At 45.2% G+C, this 18,707-nt stretch overlaps 1 protein-coding gene across 11 annotated transcripts in view; it reads left to right on the top strand.

Moving 5' to 3' along the window:
• The window catches only part of LOC119180072 (sodium-independent sulfate anion transporter), a 144,969-nt gene that overhangs the window by 92,543 nt on the left and 33,719 nt on the right, over positions 1-18,707 (top strand). Inside the window, exon 1 of one of the 11 annotated variants that reach the window (XR_005110960.2) lies at positions 5,852-6,039. The exons of 6 other annotated variants lie outside the window; for them this stretch is intronic. The gene's annotated coding sequence lies outside the window, so the exon portion shown is untranslated. Of the gene's footprint in view, positions 1-5,851; positions 6,040-12,265; positions 12,552-14,020; positions 14,157-18,279; positions 18,429-18,473; positions 18,546-18,707 lie in introns of those variants that run through there. 4 more of the 11 variants (XR_005110958.2, XR_005110959.2, XR_012884801.1 and 1 more) reach the window with 4 other exon arrangements.

Genomic DNA, 18,707 nt, shown 5'->3' with positions numbered 1-18,707 from the left:
GAAAAATTGAGAGTATACTCTCTTCAATGGATCGTCTCTATGTGGCTGCCAAGGAAGCGTCGCGGATAATTGTTGGCGACATGCTGTTGCTATAAGGCCACCGGCGCGCTGGTTCCAAACGGAAATGTATTTTCTGCTGCGAGGTGTATCGAGTGGTACTGCCAAAAGCGTGACGCTGTGTGTGAGTTCGCTAGAAGGTGTCGCAGTTCGTGGACGCATGTGTTGAACGGCGATGTAAAGATAAAAACTCATCCGAACGGCTCGTCTGCTCAAGTGAAAGCGCCAATAAAATTATTCAGCCAGTGCCACGCAGTGAGAGCAGTCGCATGCACAGCGAAGCTGTAGTGATGATAAAAATAACGGATTTCCGCACACATTCATCGTAATAATTATCATAATTTTGTTTTTATTTATTTTCAGAAGAGATCAACTTAATCACCTTTTTATTCCTCCATTGACCCGCGTGGTCACGTGACTTACATAACGCATACTGATGCTACCACCACCACCGCCACCACGACCCCTTTAAGGTCATATGCGAGAGATCATTGGTCAGCGGCCACGTCGTAACAAGACCATGTGCTACGTGACACCAACAGGCAGCAAAAGGGTTTCGCTTTGTCACTCGCTGTTGTGGATATCAGTGCACTGACTAATACTCCCACGTTTAGATATATACCCCACATTGCACACACGGGGAGGCCACGGTGGTTGTAGATCAGTTGATCAGTTGGTAGCAGCAAGATATCTCTTTGTGCACTTTTCTTTGTAGACATATATATTACAACTACTACAAGCAACATTATAGTCTATTTTCAGATTCAGTGTCAGTTTCAGTTTTACCTAAGACATGTGGACACTGCCATCTTGGGCTGTTAAGCTGATGCTTGCTTGTTTGTGTATATACCGTCACGTGAATCGGGTAATAACGTCACGAAATGTCGTATGCACCAACAAAACAGTTTTGCGTCTACCGTAACACTGTTATTTTAGTTTAAAATGCGAAACACAAACTTTAACATTAACGTTTAACAAATGTTTAAATATGGTGGCACTCAAACCCATCCGTGAAGTAGTCCATACTTTCCTTGGCATTAATGCCCGTCAGTTCTCATAAGCCGGAAGATTAACCGTAGAATAAACAAGCAGTCTACTACCCTGCACTGGGGAAGAGAGAAAAGAGTGAGAGAGACGGTTAAGTATAATGGAACAGACGGGTTTCGCCACCGGCAGTTGTTAGCAATTACGTATTCCCAATTACACCCCTTCGGAAATTCGACGGTCTTCTCGAGCCCCACGTTCGCAAATTGAGGTCTATAGACCGCAGCAGGCACGCGTGTATAACTGCGTCCAGAGAGGCGTGGTCCTCGATGTCTATCTGGCCTCGCGTATCGCCTCAAGCGCACGTGGACACTTCTAGTCCGTCGTCGGTCGCACTTGTTTACACGTCGACCTTGCCTTTGCCGTTCACGCCCATCCGCAATTAGCGAAAGCTTTTTTTTTTCTTCGTGATTACTGTTTCCGCGACTATTTTTTCGCCGTTATTTTTATACCGGAAAGGCTCGTGCCAACATTACGCGTCTGGACATGTATTCGAGATTTTTTTTAATAATTTCTTTTTTTCTTTCTCGGAGAATTAAGCACCGTACAGTTTTCATTGCGATGGATCGCGTCCAACAGCGTGCCGACTGATAGGAGCGGCTCGCAGTGTGCTCGTTGGCACTGCCGCGAAATCCTGCCATGGGAAATTGCGGCACTAACCTCGTCGTCATATTTTCGTTTTGTCGGGATTTCTCGCAGATATAGACGGCATTCACACTTGTCAAGTTCTGCGGAGCGTGTGGCCGTGGACATTGCTGTTGACCATAGCTGCTAACTCATGCCAGCTGAAAGCTTCATTTAACACTTGAAGTATAACACTTGTCATGCTATCGTAACAGGGGCAGCCTTTGGACATTCTACTACAGAAAACGACTGTTGATTGATTGATAAGTGGGGTGTAACGTTCCAAAACCACCGTATGAGAGACGTCGTATAGTGGAGGTCTCAGGAAATTTCGGCCACCTGGGGTTCTTTACCGTGCACCCGAATCTGAGCACACGGGACTTAAGCGTTTCCGCCTCCATCGAAAATACAGCCGCCGCAGCCGGGATTCGATCCCGCAACCTGCGGGTCAGCAACCGAGTAGCTTGAGTATCTTATAGCCACCAGACCACCGCGTCGGGGCAAAAAACGGCAGTTGAAGAGGCCAGCTGGGAGCTCTAGACAAGTGTGATAGTATGTTTATTCTCGGCTAAGCCATCACCTTTCGAGGATTTAAGAACATATGGTGCCCACTAATTACTCACCGAAATGGCTCAATGGCTGTTAGATTTCGATGCCAGACCGACAGTCTCCTGTTGCGCCGTCTTTTCTTTCTCTTTTGCTCCTTCCCTGTCTTGTATTTTTTTTTCTGCTGTTGCGCTGTAAGTAAGTTCACGATGGATCCTAACCAACTGGCCCAACTTACCGTCTTACTACAGTCTCCTGTGTCCAGATGCCAAACACGTTTCTAAATCGCGACGTGGCAGAAATTCAAAAACACCCGTGTGTCCTCGAATTGATGACGGTTCGAATAGACTCAACTATTTGCCCACTACACGGCGTTACACATCGTGATTCTGGCAAGTGAAACTTCGTTTAAGAATGATTTATTCAGACTCGGTTATCTTGCGGTTATCCATCAACGGGAACTAGAATGCGTGTGCTAGCGAAATAAGTCAAGAGCGCAGCTGAAGTCTTTAGCTATACCATCATCATCATCATCATCTGACTACGCCCACTGCAGGACAAAGGCCTCTCCCATGTTCCGCCAGTTAACTCGGTACTGTGCTTGCGGCTGCCAATTTATACCCGCAAACTCCTTAATCTCATCTGCCCACCTAACCTTCTGTCTACCCCTATCCCGCTTGCCTTCTCTGGGAATCCCGTCAGTTACCCTTAATGACCAGCGGTTATCCTGCGTGTATACGCGCTACATGCCCGGCCCATGTCCATTTCCTCTTCTTGATTTCAACTATGTTATCCGTAACCCCCGTTTGTTCCCTAATCCACTCTGCTCTCTTCTTGTCTCTTAAGGTTACACCTACCATTTTTCTTTCCATTGCTCGCTGCGTCGTCCTGAATTTAAGCTGAACCCGCTCCAGGTTTCTGCTCCGTAGCTAAGTACTGGAAAGATACAACTGTTATATACCTTCCTCTTGAGGGATAGCGGCAATCTACCTGTCATAATTTGAGAGTGCTTGCCAAATGTGCTCCACCCCATTCTTATTCTTCTAGTTTCTTCAATCTCGTGGTTCGGCTCCGTGGTTATTACCTGCCCTAAGTAGACATACTCTTTTACAACTTGAAGTGCATTATTACCTATCTCGAAGTGCTGCTATATACGCCGCAGTACAAACACGTGACTTAAAAGCAGCTGTAAACAAGGCTGAACGATAAGCTAGAGACAACGATCTCGTTCCAAATTACGCGCCCCTATATCATCATCACCATCATCATCAGCCTGACTACGTCCACTGCAGGACAAAGGCCTCTCCCATGTTCCACCAGTTAACCCGGTCCTGTGCTTGCTGCTGCCAATTTATACCCGCAAACTTCTTAATCTCATCTGCCCCACCTAACCTTCTGTCTCCCCCTAATCCGCTTCCCTTCTCTGGGAATCCAGTTAGTTACCCTTAATGACCAGCGGTTATCCTGTCTACGCGCTACATGCCCTGCCCATGTCCATTTCTTCTTGATTGCCCCCTATATAGCAGTACGGAAATTAACACCGCGTCCGAGAGTTTCCCAATATTCATACGTCCAATGAAATAAAGTTAACAGCTGTGCACACTGTGCCGCAAGACCGCAACGGCCATGCATCAGCAATCTCCGACGCAACCTTTCTTTTACGGACCGGAAGCTTCCAGGAAGCAATCCTTGCTCCCAATCACCATCTGGTGATATCTTATAAAATGCAAATACGTGAGAGGCCTTGCGTGACGGCAGACGCGCGTTCATATTCTGGGAGGGAGAGAAACTGCATATTGCATCAGGTGGTTCTGTCGATTTCTATACATATATATATGTGTGTGTGCGTGCACGCTTATAAGGGTTGTTGCAATGTGGGCTCGTTCATTGGAACAACTTTGGCTATGAAGAAGTTCAGTGCACTTAACATGTTTCGTGGCGGCAGTCATATGGGAAACGATGTGTGCCTGTCAAACCGGCTGATGCGCAAAAGAGCTGGCGAGAGAACAGAATTTACAATTATCAAACGCCGCCTAATGGGTTCCTCGGCATTCATGCATACATTACGGTTGCCGACATTTGTTTAACGCTGTTGATCGGTGTGAGGCCCGTTTGATTGTTAATAATGGACTGTGTATGTGCGTTAGCAAGACTTCGATAGCATTGTCACTTGAGGATTTCCTGCATAAGGGCGGTGACGTTGGTTTCGGAGTGGTTGTCTATCGGTCGCGAATTTGCTCGGGCGGATGATTTTGTCTCAGAGCTTCCACTCGTGTCTAATGTGGTACATCAGCCATTTGGTTTCGAAAATAAACATTTTATTGAATGCTCTGTGGCCTTCTCGTGTCCCGTGTCTCGCTGCACGACGATGCGTCAAGGTTCAAAAAATTAAGGCAGCTTCGCACTAGTGGCCCCAAGACTGAAGGAAATGCGGAGTGGGGAAACCTTTGTTTCTCATCGGCTTTATCTTTCTTTCCTTCTCTCTTTCTTTCTCGTTGTCTTTTTTCATTTTTCTCTGTGCTTTTCTCTTTACTTCTATTTATTTATGTGTTTCTCCTTTCTTTTCTTTTCCTAGCTTTCTGTTTTTCGCTTCCTGCCTCTTCTTCAATTTTTATACAACCTGCGATGTGCCAAGCGACTATATAACCTACGACCTACATTACGCCAAGCAACCTATACGTCTATACGTTACGCCCAGCGACGTATAGGACGTCTACCCGGAGCCCCTAAAGTGCTCCTCCGATCTCATCATTATCATCAATGAGCTCATAAGGACAATATATATATATATATATATATATATATATATATATATATATATATATATATATATATATATATATATATATATATATATATATATGTGTGTGTGTGTGTGTGTGTGTGTGTGTGTGTGTGTGTTTCTTGTTGCCGAATGGCCGACGCATAATCGAGCATAATAAAATAAGCTTCAAAGATCGCTATACAATGAAATCAGCTAATAGAACACGTCTGCCAGTTTTACACAAATATACGAGCAAAAATATACGACACAAAACAAGTCACAATTCAAACCTCGACAGAAATCAAACTAGAAACTACAAAGCGTAACAGTTGTGTTTAAATTAATATAGGTTTCACACAGAGCGACCAATGATGCGCATTTTAATTATGACAGATTTTAAGTACAATATATACAGCCAAAGAACCCCCAGTTGGTCGGAATTTCCGGATCCCTCCACTACGGCGCCCTTCATAATCATATCTTGGTTTTGGAATGTTAAAAATGCAGTCATTATAAAATGTCGCTTATCGTTTAGCACTAAGAAGGCTACATAGAAGATTAATAGGCCAGTACAGTTTTTTTTTTTTTTTGAAATTGGCGGTGAGGTCACTAACTGCTCGCAAAGCGTTTGAAACGCGCCGCGAAATCCAGCTTGCACGCAAAGCGCAGAATGACATTGTTCCGTTGCCGAGCTGACAAACAAGGCTGTGACGTTGTCGTCGATCAAAACATCTGTTCGAGAGGAAGATATTTGCGCACCGCAGCACCTGTCGCCGAGCAAGTCGCACGTATAGAGCACATTCCTAACACGTAAATGCGATCCGGTGATTCCTTCGTTGTTGCGGCGGTCCCGAAGCAGTTCGGTGTGCTGCAAAGAATAATGCGCACGTGTTGACGAGAATCGCGGGGGAAACAATCGGATTTCGCCGTCGGTGACTCAGGACGAAGCGTGCCTGCGGTGACCGCGGGCATGGACTGTAAACGGATAAGGCGAAAAAAATGTGGTACGTTTTGCGACTCCTCTATGTTCACCCTTTGTTCGTGACTTTTTGACGCGTAATTTGATGAAGACAGTGTCTCCATGGGCGCGTGTTGAATTCGTTTCCCGCTTAGCTGGAGACGTTCCTTGCATAACTCAGCTCGAACATGTCGATGGGCTTCCTTTTGGAGCCCATAATCTGAGGTACCTACGCACGGGAGACTTTGACGAAAGACACACTTCGACAATGTAACGAAAGGTTGGAAGCTGTGCGTCCGGTTAGCGATCTCTAACAATAATCTCTGGTGACTGCAGCGGCCTCTGTGTCGTATATACGCAGAAGCGGCCGCAGCTGAATGGTGTTTCATTTTCCGCAGCTGTATACGGCAATCGGTCAACTTGTTATGTGTGTTTTACGCAACCAATATATGTCCCATTTTTGTATTTTACCCACCGTATACAGGTGTGGTGTACGATATTTCCTTCAGTTGCAGCCACTCCTACGGACAGACAGTCCGTTGTATTAATATAGATTATCGAAACACAAGATATTCGGTCGCTGGAGGCTCACCTTCTAATATTTTTTTACATTGTCGAAAGTGTGAGTATACGCTGAAATCTAATGACTGTACAGTTCTGTACCGGTATACAGGAATGAATACACGGCCCGTTACAACGGCTTGTATTCGTAATGATTTGCACGTTTACTTCTTGTAGGCTGTTAAAAGTTTACTTATCTATTGCCTTCTTGCCTCTGTTATTATTTTATTTGTGCAGTATTAATCGTATACGCACTCATGTCAATGTCACCTTTTGTTCGTACTGATGAGCTTGCCTCCCGCAATAACGTTGTTTGATATCTGTAAATTATTTCAGGGGGCTTTAGCGCACAAGAATTATTCGGGAAGTAGGAAGAGGCTTTCTATGTATGTTGCCACTTTTTTCTTTAACGTTTCATATTAATGCATTTTCGAGTTTGAATAAAGAACGAGGTCGGAATATATTAATTAATTACGTAGGCTATTTCAAATTACTTCGACAAGAAAACATTTGATATGTAGGGTTTAACGTCCCAAAACCACCATATGATTATGAAAGACGCCATAGTGGAGGGCTCCGGAAATTTCGGCCACCTGGGGGTCCTTTAACGCGCACCCAAATCTGAGCACACGGGCCTGCAGCATTTTCGCCTCCATCGAAAATACAGCCGCCGCAGCCAGGATTAGATCCCGCGACATGTGGGTTAGCAGTCGAATTCCCTAGCCACAAGAGCACCGCGGCGGGGTGACAAGAAAACATTGCGTCGTTGGTTACCACTGAGCAGTTAACATGAAAGGAAAATTGGCCCCGTATCTGCATGTTACACCGCAAATGTCGTCGAAAGACGATAGTCTTGCGTCTGGAGAGAGTGAGCAAAACGTTTATTTGATGTTCTGCGCAAGAAAATCAGTGAATGGTATTCTGGAGGCGCTGCGTTATAGTGCCTCGAGCGTGCAGCGGAGTCGAACCAGCGCATCAAGTCACGTCACACGTGAGACATGAGCGCTATCTGGCAATTATCCTAAAAAACGGGGCGCGCGCAGTGCACGCCCGTCTCTGAGGTGATAAGGTGTAGAACGCAAGACGGCGGGTAGGTGTCACCACCGTGTCGTCTTAGCAAAGCATTGGAAACACTTGCCGTTTCGTGCATGCGTTGCACGGCCAGCGCAGCGTTATAAAGGCTACGATCCTTAAAATTACTTATGTATGCCTTTTCTAGTAAAAATATACGTGCATAATATTGACGTGTTGTTATGGTGCCTCAGATATGCGCAATAATTGCTTTTTAATTGACAATCGCGCAAGTGTGAACGCTGAACCTTGAGCAATATTGGTGGGAGCTGCGGATGGGGTCGGCCGTTTGGGCTATCGTTTGGTCACTTTGATGCCGTTTAGGGTACCGTTAAGGGTGGACAAACAGGCAAATGTACAAAATATTTTTCGTCGAATGTCCCCAAGAAAGACTATCGTCTTTAAAATTAAGAAACAGGGGGGAAAATGCCGAACAGCATTTTCTAAATTAAATACCTCAATTTTTTCTCCAGCTTTGTTTGGGAATTTGTTTTTACTTAAAGTTCGCTGGTGCATCTGACGGCAGTGCCAGGGCTGGACAGAGCTATAGTATTCTGGAGTACAGATATCGAAATACATGATGCCTGAAACACAGGTACTGAGAAACACTTGTCTTTGACGTAACGCGACATTTCCGAAATACTTTTTGCAAAAACGACGAAAAAGAATCTAGGAATACAAATACAAGAATGCAAATACTAGAAGTCGTTTGATTTCAGGAATACTGGTTCTTCGCATACATAGAGGCAGGATAAAATGTCGTTTCACCACATTGAAACTTGCAAATCAAGCGTATCGCTTGGATCAGAAACTAACCCCAGCGGCCGTTACATAGGTGGAAGGGAGGGGGGGGGGGGCAGTTTGCCCTATGTATTTGCGCCCGCTTATAAGGATGAGATGGTTGTGAAGTCAAAGTTGCTTAAGCAATAGCAGCTTTTCAGATAGGCTGTCATTTATACAACGCTTGTTCGGTCTCAACACAAGACTAGCAAAATGACTTGCCGCCCGAGAAAAATAGATGTGCGCCACCTACCTTGAGAGAAAGTGACTTGGATAGGCAGAGCTGGACTGCATCCGCGATTCCGTCGTCACAGTGTCGGGTGCTTTACCACAACGATGCGTTCTGTGAGTGAGGGGGGGACCCTTCGCCACATTCCACCTGGCGTGTCTTTGCTTGGCATAGTGCAAAAGTCTTCCTTTCCCCCTTAGAAACACTTTTTCCAACAAAAACAAAACGTTTAATTTCAATAAAAACAAGAATAATAACGACCACTCTGCGTGGACAGGCCCCTTTGGTCTTTGTCCCCACAGTGTGGCGCAATGTCCATTAGTTCCCGCGTCTGCGCATTAATTCGAACTCCGCTTAATTTAAACAGTTTAATAGTACTATTAAACTTTGAATTCATGAGCTTTTATGCACAAACAAAATTTTCATTCCTGCACGGACTGATTCATTTTGTATTCCTCTACTTAATTGCTCCGGTTTGTGCATGTCCATCGCAACCAACAAACAGCGCGAACCCTTGGACATAGGCGGACTGAGGACTCCGTGGACTAAGCGCAGAGATGGCACCACGCTTATTCCGTTTCTGTCCTGCCAAGTTGTTTGCGATGTTTTGTTTTGATTATGTTCGTCCAATGAATTGTCAGGGTCAGTAAGGTATAATAAGGCATATTCAGTACTGTACAGTGGCGTAGTCACGAATTTTTTTTCGGGGGAGGGAGGGGGGGCAGGCACCACCTTGATCTAAAGTGGAGGCCGGGCCAGCAGATGCGGTCGAGTGTTATCTTGTGCTCTATATGACAAAACCAAAAAAAAAAGAAAAGAAGAAAGAGCGGGAGGGGACACGGGCCTGTTGTACTACTTTTTGGCTAAATCACTGGCACTGTACCAGTGGTGTTACCATCGCTGCCTACGACAGCCATGGGCGTACCACATGAGTGCGCATACTCCATTACGTCTACGACTCTACGTAGACAGCTTCTGTTGAGTGCAAAAAAAAAAAAGTAAGTACTTAATTGCTTCTGAGCGTTCTATACACGGGGTGAATGTTCTTTGGTAGTGGTGGTCGGTATGTTGCTTTGTTTCGCGTGGTCGATGCCGTGGTTACTGAGTATTTAAATTCCTGTAGGGTTCTAACGGGTAGTCTTTCATAACGCGCTATTATTAGATGCCAAGCCTGTGTAACACTGTGTGACGCCTGTGTAGCTGTCCTGTAGCTAGCCTGTGTAACGCTGTCCCTCCGTACACTACCACTGCGCATGCCCGCGTCTAGCACCACATGTTCGCGTCTCGTGCCGGCCCAGGAAGACACCCGCAGAACTGTCGCTGCCCTCCCCCTCTTTCGCCACGCAAGGCTGACGCAAGCAGCGTCTGCAAGTAAAAAGCCGACTGCTCGCGCTGCACATCCGATGGTTAGCAAAGCCGAATAACGTCGTTTACTCGAGTCACGGCCGCTAGATGAAAAAAACTCCCAAGCATTTCCCCGAGGGTGAACATGGTTAAGTGTGAATACACGGGGTGATGCTATGAGGGGTATTTATTAATTCGCACTATTATATTTATTAATCACACTATGGTGCCTTTATAGTGTAATGGTTCCTGGGAATCGCCATTTGATCACACGGGGGAGTTTACGTTAACTCACTGGCGAATGCCAACGGATTTTAACTTTACTCCCCCTCACGACCCGCTCTCGACGGGAGACTGAGAGAGAAGGCGGTGCGCGAGAGAGAGGGGTGCGCGCGCAGCTGCAGCGAGCGAGGAGAGCGGAAAAGCGAGCGAAGGGGGAGGGGGTATAAGGCGCGTTACTGACACCGATATCAGCGTCGCGTCCGTGGCTTATTCGGTAGAGCGTCGCGCTGCGGCCTGCCAAGTCCTCTTTCTTTTAAAGATAGAGAGAAAACTGCGGACGCCGCCGACGGCGGTGGATGGTTTGGGGTCGCTTATAAAGTGTATTCACACTTAAAACGTGCAAGGGTGTGCACTTTTTCATCCAGCGGCCGTGACTCAAGTAAACGCTACATAGAGTCTCGCTTCAAACCGTTCTTCCAGCACCCGCGTCAACGCCCGTTTCAACCGAGTCAACGCCGTGCGCACCGCTGTTGCTTCGCATCCCATCGGGATTCCCTTCGGGATGATGATTCAAGCTTTTTGACTCTCTTAAATAAGAGGTTTATCTATACTGTTACGTAAAATGAAACTGAGCCGTCACTATTCCCGAGTGTATTTACACTGATCAAGATGGATCACAGCACGCACAGCGGGCGAACCAGTCCTTCTTGTTGCCTTCTGTACGCAGAATGTCTCACCCTTGATGTGCTAGTCAGGTAGCATTAGCCCCGGCTGTCAAAGCGTCATCTCAACTTTTCGCGTTACCGTAGAATGCTCAACCGCTTACTTCCCTCCCCTTCCACCAATCATTCGGTCCACCCGTACCCCAGAGCAGTGGCACCCGTCGCGTAGGCGCCCCCGAGGTCTGCCGGGCCCTCATTCTCAGGGCCTGGGCTGTCGCAGAGGTTACCATAGGTGTCCTGGAATAGGGACCCTCCGCGTTTTCCTTGAATTTTCATAATAAAATGTTTTCATCATGTTTTCATCATCGGTGCACTTTATACGTTGTCTTCAGAAGGAGGGCAGTATGGCTTCAACCTCGTGGACTACGGCACTAGGTCACGCCTATATGATATCTTCATAGAGTTTCATGCAGTGGTATGAAACTCTATGGATATCCCAGTGATAGCGTCAATTTTGGCTTTTTCTGCATTTCGAAGGAACGTATGCTATGACTGCAAACAACTAAAGCCTGCACGAGACGAAATAAATTGGCTTCCTTTATGTCCAGCGTAGGCACATTTTTTTAAGTGGGAGGGGGGCACCCCCTTGATCGGAATCGGGGGCCGGGTAGGCAGATGTGGTCGTGTCATTTTGTGAAAAAAAAAAAAAAATGGGGTAGAGGACACGCACGCGCCTGGTGTGCTACCCCGGGCCTTCTGCACGCCGCTGTTCATTGTGGTTCACTGTTCTTGATGCGTGCTCTTCATTGTTCGCTAAAACCCATAGGCACGGGGAGGGGCACAGAGAGGAGGGGGGGGGGGGGGCAAGGTGGTTGCATGCCTACGCTGGACGCAGCACATCACGCTATTGGTAACAGAAGGGGGTGATGATCACAAAGAAGAAACAGTTACAATTACGTGATTGAGGACGGAAATGTCCGCCTCCGAAATCGGAGCCTCACGGGCCAAAATATGGTATCCAAAAATAAGTGCAAGGGCTTTGGGAGGCCAAAATATATAGCGAATGGCAACCACGCGTGGTAGACTGCATTCGACACAAATGAGCAAAGTACGCTTCTGGAACTAAGCCAGAACTTTCATTCGGGCCTCAATCAGGTTAAATCAAGAGATAAACCGACTACCTCGCAATGTTTTTTCATTGCTCTTTCGCAATCTTGGCCAGCACCTTTGACACTATCTCTCACATGTGAAAGTTTTTTTTTTCATCGCTCGATACTGCCCACATCACTCATGATACGCGGTATCAGCAACGCCTTGAAAACCACGGCACGTTACGAAACTTAAGATAACCTCATGCGAAATTTGGCGGCGAACACGGCACCGGCTGGCAACGTTTCAAAACAGCTGTTTCAAAATTGGCATGAAAATAGTAGCAAATCGCGGCTGTAAAAACATGTTTTTTCTGAAGCAGGGGAAGCGCTTAATTTGTTCCTTCTAGCATTTTTGTGCCCAGCAAACCCATGACGTTCACCGCAGTTCCCGACGACCTCGCGATGGTGCCGCAGTTGTTCGCCTCCGAACGTTTTCGCTACCGAAACCCATGAGCTTCACTGCACGCACGAAAGACTGCCATGATCATTGTGCCGTCGAGATGCGGCGACGGTCCGAGTTCCTCGCTTTTGCTTGAGAGTACGTACTGTGTGAACTTACACCATGGGTCTTTCTTTTCAGTGACCTGTCCTTATTCAGATGATGCCCTTCGCTTCGCTTGCAAATCGACGGGAACAGTGTATGTGCGTGCACAAAGGTCGACGCTTAACAATACTGACGGTTTCTGTCATTAAAGACACGAAAGATAAAGAAGCGACTTAAGAATGCAAGTGAGGCGTGGCTGGTACGACATTAGCAAAGTGGTTTGTGAAAAAGTATCGTTATAGGTTGTTTTCGTAAGCCAATAACCCAGTGAACATAAGCATCACGCCCCCTAAACAAGCGCATGTTTGCCGTGATGCCTCCTGAATCTTGCAATTTTCCCCCCCACCGATGTTACGAAAAATCGCGAGTGGAGTTTCTATTTGATATGACCCCTGTTACAAGGTTTCTCAGTTCAGCTTTTTTGTGTTCGATGATTTCAAAAATGGTAACGCGTTTTCGGAAACCAAGGCAGTTATGGTGCTGCTACTGGCCACCCGAAGGTCGCGGGATCGAATCCCGGCCGCGGCGGCCTCGCTTGATGCCCGTGTGCTTAGATTTAAGGGCACCTTAAAGATCCAGGGGGTCGATATTTCCGGAGTCGTCTGCTACGGCGTCTCTCATAATAATATCGTTGTTTTGGGTCGTTAAAACTCGACAATTACCATTGAACCTCCTTTTTTCTGGGTGCAGTAGTTGTGGTACACTGTGCATGTGCAGAATGATGTCTGATAAGTAATGCTAGCTTGTATTCATAACCATTGAGAATACTGTTGCTAACGTCAAATGAGCAAATATTTCAAGGCGTCACTTGGCTATGCATTTCTCTCATTACTTTAAATTCTCAAAGAATGCAAGCTATTGGCTATCAATGTCAAGAGTTTGCTGTCAATTGCACACACTGCTTTCTTAATGCATACAACATTAATTCAGTGCTTCTACCCTATGTGCCTACTCAGACCTTGGTAAAACAGAACAAATTTGAGCATCAGATGCGTTATTCAGAAGTCGCAGGTTGAGTGCCTACCAGGGTCAAGTTATCTTTTCTTTCATTTTTCTTTCTTCACATTTACATTCCACTTACTACTAATCACACCTACTATGCTTTCCTTGCCACCATTGTCTGTTAGTTCTCATTACTTTGTAAATGTCATCTTTCAACATGTCCTTTTTTTATGTTAGGCAAGAACTCTTGTTATCCTTAATGGGATGATGGTTCGTGGATGGCACGAGTACTGTTCCCTACCCTGTATTCACCTGTTGAAACTGTAATTCTCTTGGGCATGGGCATTATCTTGGCATTCAGTGCATAAAAGAAGCTTTGTTGCACTTTTGTGTTGAAATCTATGGCCTGAGCATTTTCTCTTTTTGTGATGGCTATTGCGAAGCCACTGTCCTGACGTCTGTAGCTGTAGCTTCACGACCAACTGATAGTGACGCAAGTGGATAAGGTAGCTGATAAAGCGTCTGCTAGCTCACACAGGCCTTCCTGCTCATCACTCCCAAGTTGCAGCAGGCAGGGGAGGTGGGAACGCTTGATGTGACGGTGAAAAATGCTCAACGGTCAGTATGTCAGGGTTAGTTCGACCGAGAAAGTACCAGGTACGAACACATCCTCTCTTCCTCTTGTTCCTGTTTCATGTGCTCCTGGCTACTTATAGTGGCATTTACGCTGTGACCATATGTTATCTTGCTAAGAATAGAGATAAGTGTGGGCGCTGTGTACAATGTGGCTGATAACTTGACAGAACCTGACTGGTGTTGTGATAAATTAAGCCCTCTGCTGGACAGAGTGCTGTCACTGAATTGCCCAATGTAAAGTTACACGTTCCACTTTCATCACTCTATTATTCATGGTAGCTAGTCGCAATCTATATAGGCTGCGGCGGCTGCATTTCCGATGGAGGCCGAAATGTTGTAGGCCCGTGTGCTCAGATTTGGGTGCATGTTAAAGAACCCCAGGTGGTCGAAGTTTCCGCAGCCCTCCACTACGGCGTCTCTCATAATCATAAGGTGGTTTTGGGACGTTAAACCTCACATATCAATCAATCAATCAAGCAATCTATATATGCTGGTATCTCAAGGAGCCACCACGAATACGGCACATATCATGTGCATTCCATCTCTTGTTTCTGTTGGAATGCCTGCCCTGACCTTCAGAATTTCCATGCACTGCATATGCCATTTTTGATTCCTCTTTCAAGTGTCTTCATGTTTTCATGACAGTGAAGTGTAGTGGGATCACTGTCCATCTAGGAAGTCTTTCCCATTTTTAAGAAGGCTGTTAGTCTATCGACATTCTACTTCACCTCTACAATGCAAGAATTCCTCACCTCATATACTATTTCCAAAATTATCATAATTATAGTACTTGGATTCTTGACTAAACTCATTTTTAAATATCCTGGCCTTTATTAATAACATCTACTTCTTGATCGTTACTGATCATAGTTTCATAAGTGGATCATCGTAATTGTGGTGCCAAGTTTTCATACATCGAATGTACATTTCTTGGTTCGGAGTTTCTGTTGTACTCACTGACTTAAAATTTATAATCTAAGCCAAGGTATGCTGTCTATGCTCTGTTCTAGCTTGTTTTTAGAAATGAGCGTCATGTACAAGCATGAAAATGGGCTCAAACTAAGGATGGTGTTACTGAAAGGAAGTCTCATCCCTTTAAACTCCAAATCTTTGTTAGTCTTTCATGTGGTCAGCTTACTTTGAAATATTAGTTTTTCGTAGGACCTAATGCCTCAGAATTTCCTTCAATCTGTGGTACTTGGCAAACAGCTACTGCATCACAATTCATTTTTAAAGGCTCCTGTCTTCTCTGTTTTGGCAAACTGAAGCACGTTGCTTGCAACTTATCTCAGGGCTCAGAAAATACTTGGAGCTAGTGGAAATAGTGAAATAACTTTGGAAAGTTGTCTGATCGTACATGGTTTAGTATAAATTTCTACTTTACCCTTACAGGTGGCTTATGAGTGATGGCAAAACCTAACAGTTGTTTGCTAAAATTTGAATATTTTAGCGAATGTTTTCTGTAAAGTTCATAGTATAGAATACTAAGGGTCGGTATTCAAACCACTATCATCAACTCTCTACTAATAAATAAAAATTCTAGTAGTAAAGCGACAGGAAGGGGAAAATGCAAGCTTGCAAGGTAAAAGTTCGTAAACAGGGGTTGTCTGCTTGAGCTGACGTTTTGACGTCTTCTTCAAGGCTAGCCTTAAAGAGGACAAGTCCAAGTGACTTGTCCAAGAACTAGTCCAAGACAAGTCCAATTCGCTTATCTAAGAACTTGTCCAAGTGGACTTGGTCACCACCATCATCATCATCATCTTCAGCCTGACTACCTCCACTGCAGGACAAAGGCCTCTCTCATGTTCTGCCAGTTAAACCATTCCTGTGCTTGCTGCCGCCAATTTATACCCGCAAACTTTTTAATCTCATCTGCTAACCTAACCCGCTTGCCTTCTCTGGGAATCCAGTCAGTTACCCTTAATGACCAGCGGTTATCCTGTCTACGTGCTGCATGACCGGCCCATGTCCATTTCCTCTTCTTGATTTCAACTATGATATTCTTAACCCCCGTTTGTTCCCTAATCCCCTCTGCTCTCTTGTCTCTTAAGGTTACACCTACCATTTTTCTTTCCATTGCTCCCTGCATCGTCCTCAATTTAAGCTGAACCCTCTTTGTAAGCCTCCAGGTTTCTGCCCCGTAGCTAAGTACCGGTAAGATACAGCTGTTATATATCTCCCTCTTGAGGGATAGTGGCAATCTACCTGTCATAATTTCGCCCTGCCACAGTGGCCTAGTGGCTAAGGTACTCGGCTGCTCACCCGCAGGTCGTGGGATCAAATCCCGGCTGTGGTGGCTGCATTTCCGACGGAGGCGGAAATGTTGTAGCCCCGTGTACTCAGCTTTGGGTGCTCGTTAAAGAATCCCAGGTGATCGAAATTTCCGGAGCCCTCCACTACGGCGTCTCTCATAATCATATGGTGGTTTTGGGACGTTAAACCCCACAAATCAATTACCTGCCATAATTTGAGAGTGCTTGCCAAATGTGCTCCACCCCATTCTTATTTATATAGATACTTCAATCTCGTGGTTCGGCTCTGCTCTGCGGTTATTACCTGCCATAAGTAAACATTGTCTTTTACAACTTGAAGTGCACTATTACCTATCATAGAGTGCTGCTCTCTTCCGAGGTTGTTGTACATTACTTTCATTTTCTGGAGATTAATTTTTAGACCCACCTTTCTGCTCTCCTTGTCTAACTCCGTAATCATGAGTTGCAATTCGTCCCCTGAGGTACTCAGCAATGCAATGTCATCGGCGAAACGCAGGTTACTAAGGTACTCTCCATTAACTCTTATCCTTAACTGTTCCCGTTCTAGGCTTCTGAAAACCTCCTGTAAGCATGCGGTAAATAGCATTGGGGAGATTGTGTCCCCCTGCCTTACACCCTTCTTGATTGGTATTCTGTTGCTTTCTTACCTGCATATGCCCTCATACTGAGCACCAATAGTTCCTGCAGTTTCAGCAAGTCAAAGGAATGGTTAAAAGAACCTGTTACACACAATCTACTTCTTATACGTCTTACTGTTGCTCTGTTTACACTAGTTTGCATTTTAAAAACATTCTCTGCTTGCAGCAATGTTTTGAATAAGGGTGCATCCCATTTACCAAGAGAATTCGCACTTGTTCTTGAACAAAAAAGACCCAAACTGCATACAGAGCCCTTAATATATGTCATAACAGGTTAATACTATCTGATGTAGTCTGATAAAAGATACAGGGTTTTATTGCCTCGCAATAAATTAGGCTTGTGCAAGTATTTCAGACTTCTGAATTCAAATGTAATATTTTTTATTTAGTCATCTAATCTGATAATTATAAATTTCAAGTGCTATATTCATAAAACTGTATTGAAATAACCCACTTTGCCAACTGTGCATGGTTAGAAAAGAAGGTGAGACTTTATTGAGATGACCTGTATCCACCTATGCTATACAAGATTCCCTGCTTATTTGCTTATGATGCTCAGTTAGAAGTTTTAGTTAATCATCCTTTGTAAGGTGTAAAACTAGCTAGTTTTGTATTGTAACTAGTTGTAACTGTGTGGGGTTTGAAAAGAGTTTTGAAAAAAATCTTTGCCATTCATTCCATCCGATTTGCTTTTGGCAGCTTAGATTCATATTTTGTTTGGTCTGTGAAACTGATGATTGTTAACCCCTACAACAATTTTTTTTCTAACAACATAATAGTTGTAAAGAGGGCCTTTAAAAAAGGACGTTTTTAGGCAGTATTTGTCTCTGCATGCTATAGAGCTGACACAGGTAATCGATTAAAAAACTTCATTTCAGCTCAAGTTTCCCTCTGCGAACTATAGTGAGGCGAATGCGGTATTTTGCATTAAAGTATGACGTTGCACTTGCACTCGAGCTGACCTTCTGATCCAATGCATTTGCTTTGAGTTCACTCCTGCCACATGGAAGAAAGTGAACGCAGCAAATGAAACTTCCTTCCACATTGTGTACAGCAACAGGAGCTTGAGCTCCAGCAGCCATTGTCCTTTCTGGTGTGGCTTATCTCTCGTATGATTCCCCAATGCCAATACTGCACCTTTGCGGCACAGATAGGCTATCTCGAACAGGTTGGAAGGTTGCCTACGTCCCTATCACCTCGTCTCTGTCTATCGTCTGCCACTGCCTGATAGGGGCTGTTGTCTCTTCCGAATTCATTCCTGACGGGCTCGTGTTTCTGGTAAGGTTGGCTTGCTCCGTGTGATGCCCGACGGCGACGTGTGGCAGGAGTGTGAGCGATGCTCCCTTGCGTGACATCGCAGGAAGTGGTGTGGCACAAGAAAGGTCATTGCCCTTTTCCTGGTATTTGAGTTTTTATTGGCTATACAGCCTCGGACGTGCTCCATTAAGGGGGACGAGCAGGTTTATCCTGCTGCCAGGCATCTATGAACGCTGTAACAGGTAATTGTGAAAAATGTTTTTCGTTGAGATTGTTGGTAAATGAATAGAGTAGCACATTTCTAAACGGTATAACATAGCCATGGAATGGCTAGAAATATTTGTAGCCCTTGATATGGAAATGACAGTTTAGTAGGTCGATGTCGAGTGTCGTCGTACGCTAGG

This window comes from Rhipicephalus microplus, chromosome 7 (genome assembly GCF_043290135.1).
Source record: "Rhipicephalus microplus isolate Deutch F79 chromosome 7, USDA_Rmic, whole genome shotgun sequence".
NCBI classification, from domain to species: domain Eukaryota; kingdom Metazoa; phylum Arthropoda; class Arachnida; order Ixodida; family Ixodidae; genus Rhipicephalus; species Rhipicephalus microplus.
The sequence above is the reverse complement of the archived record's forward strand: the minus strand, read 5'-3'. Positions and strand labels throughout refer to the sequence as shown.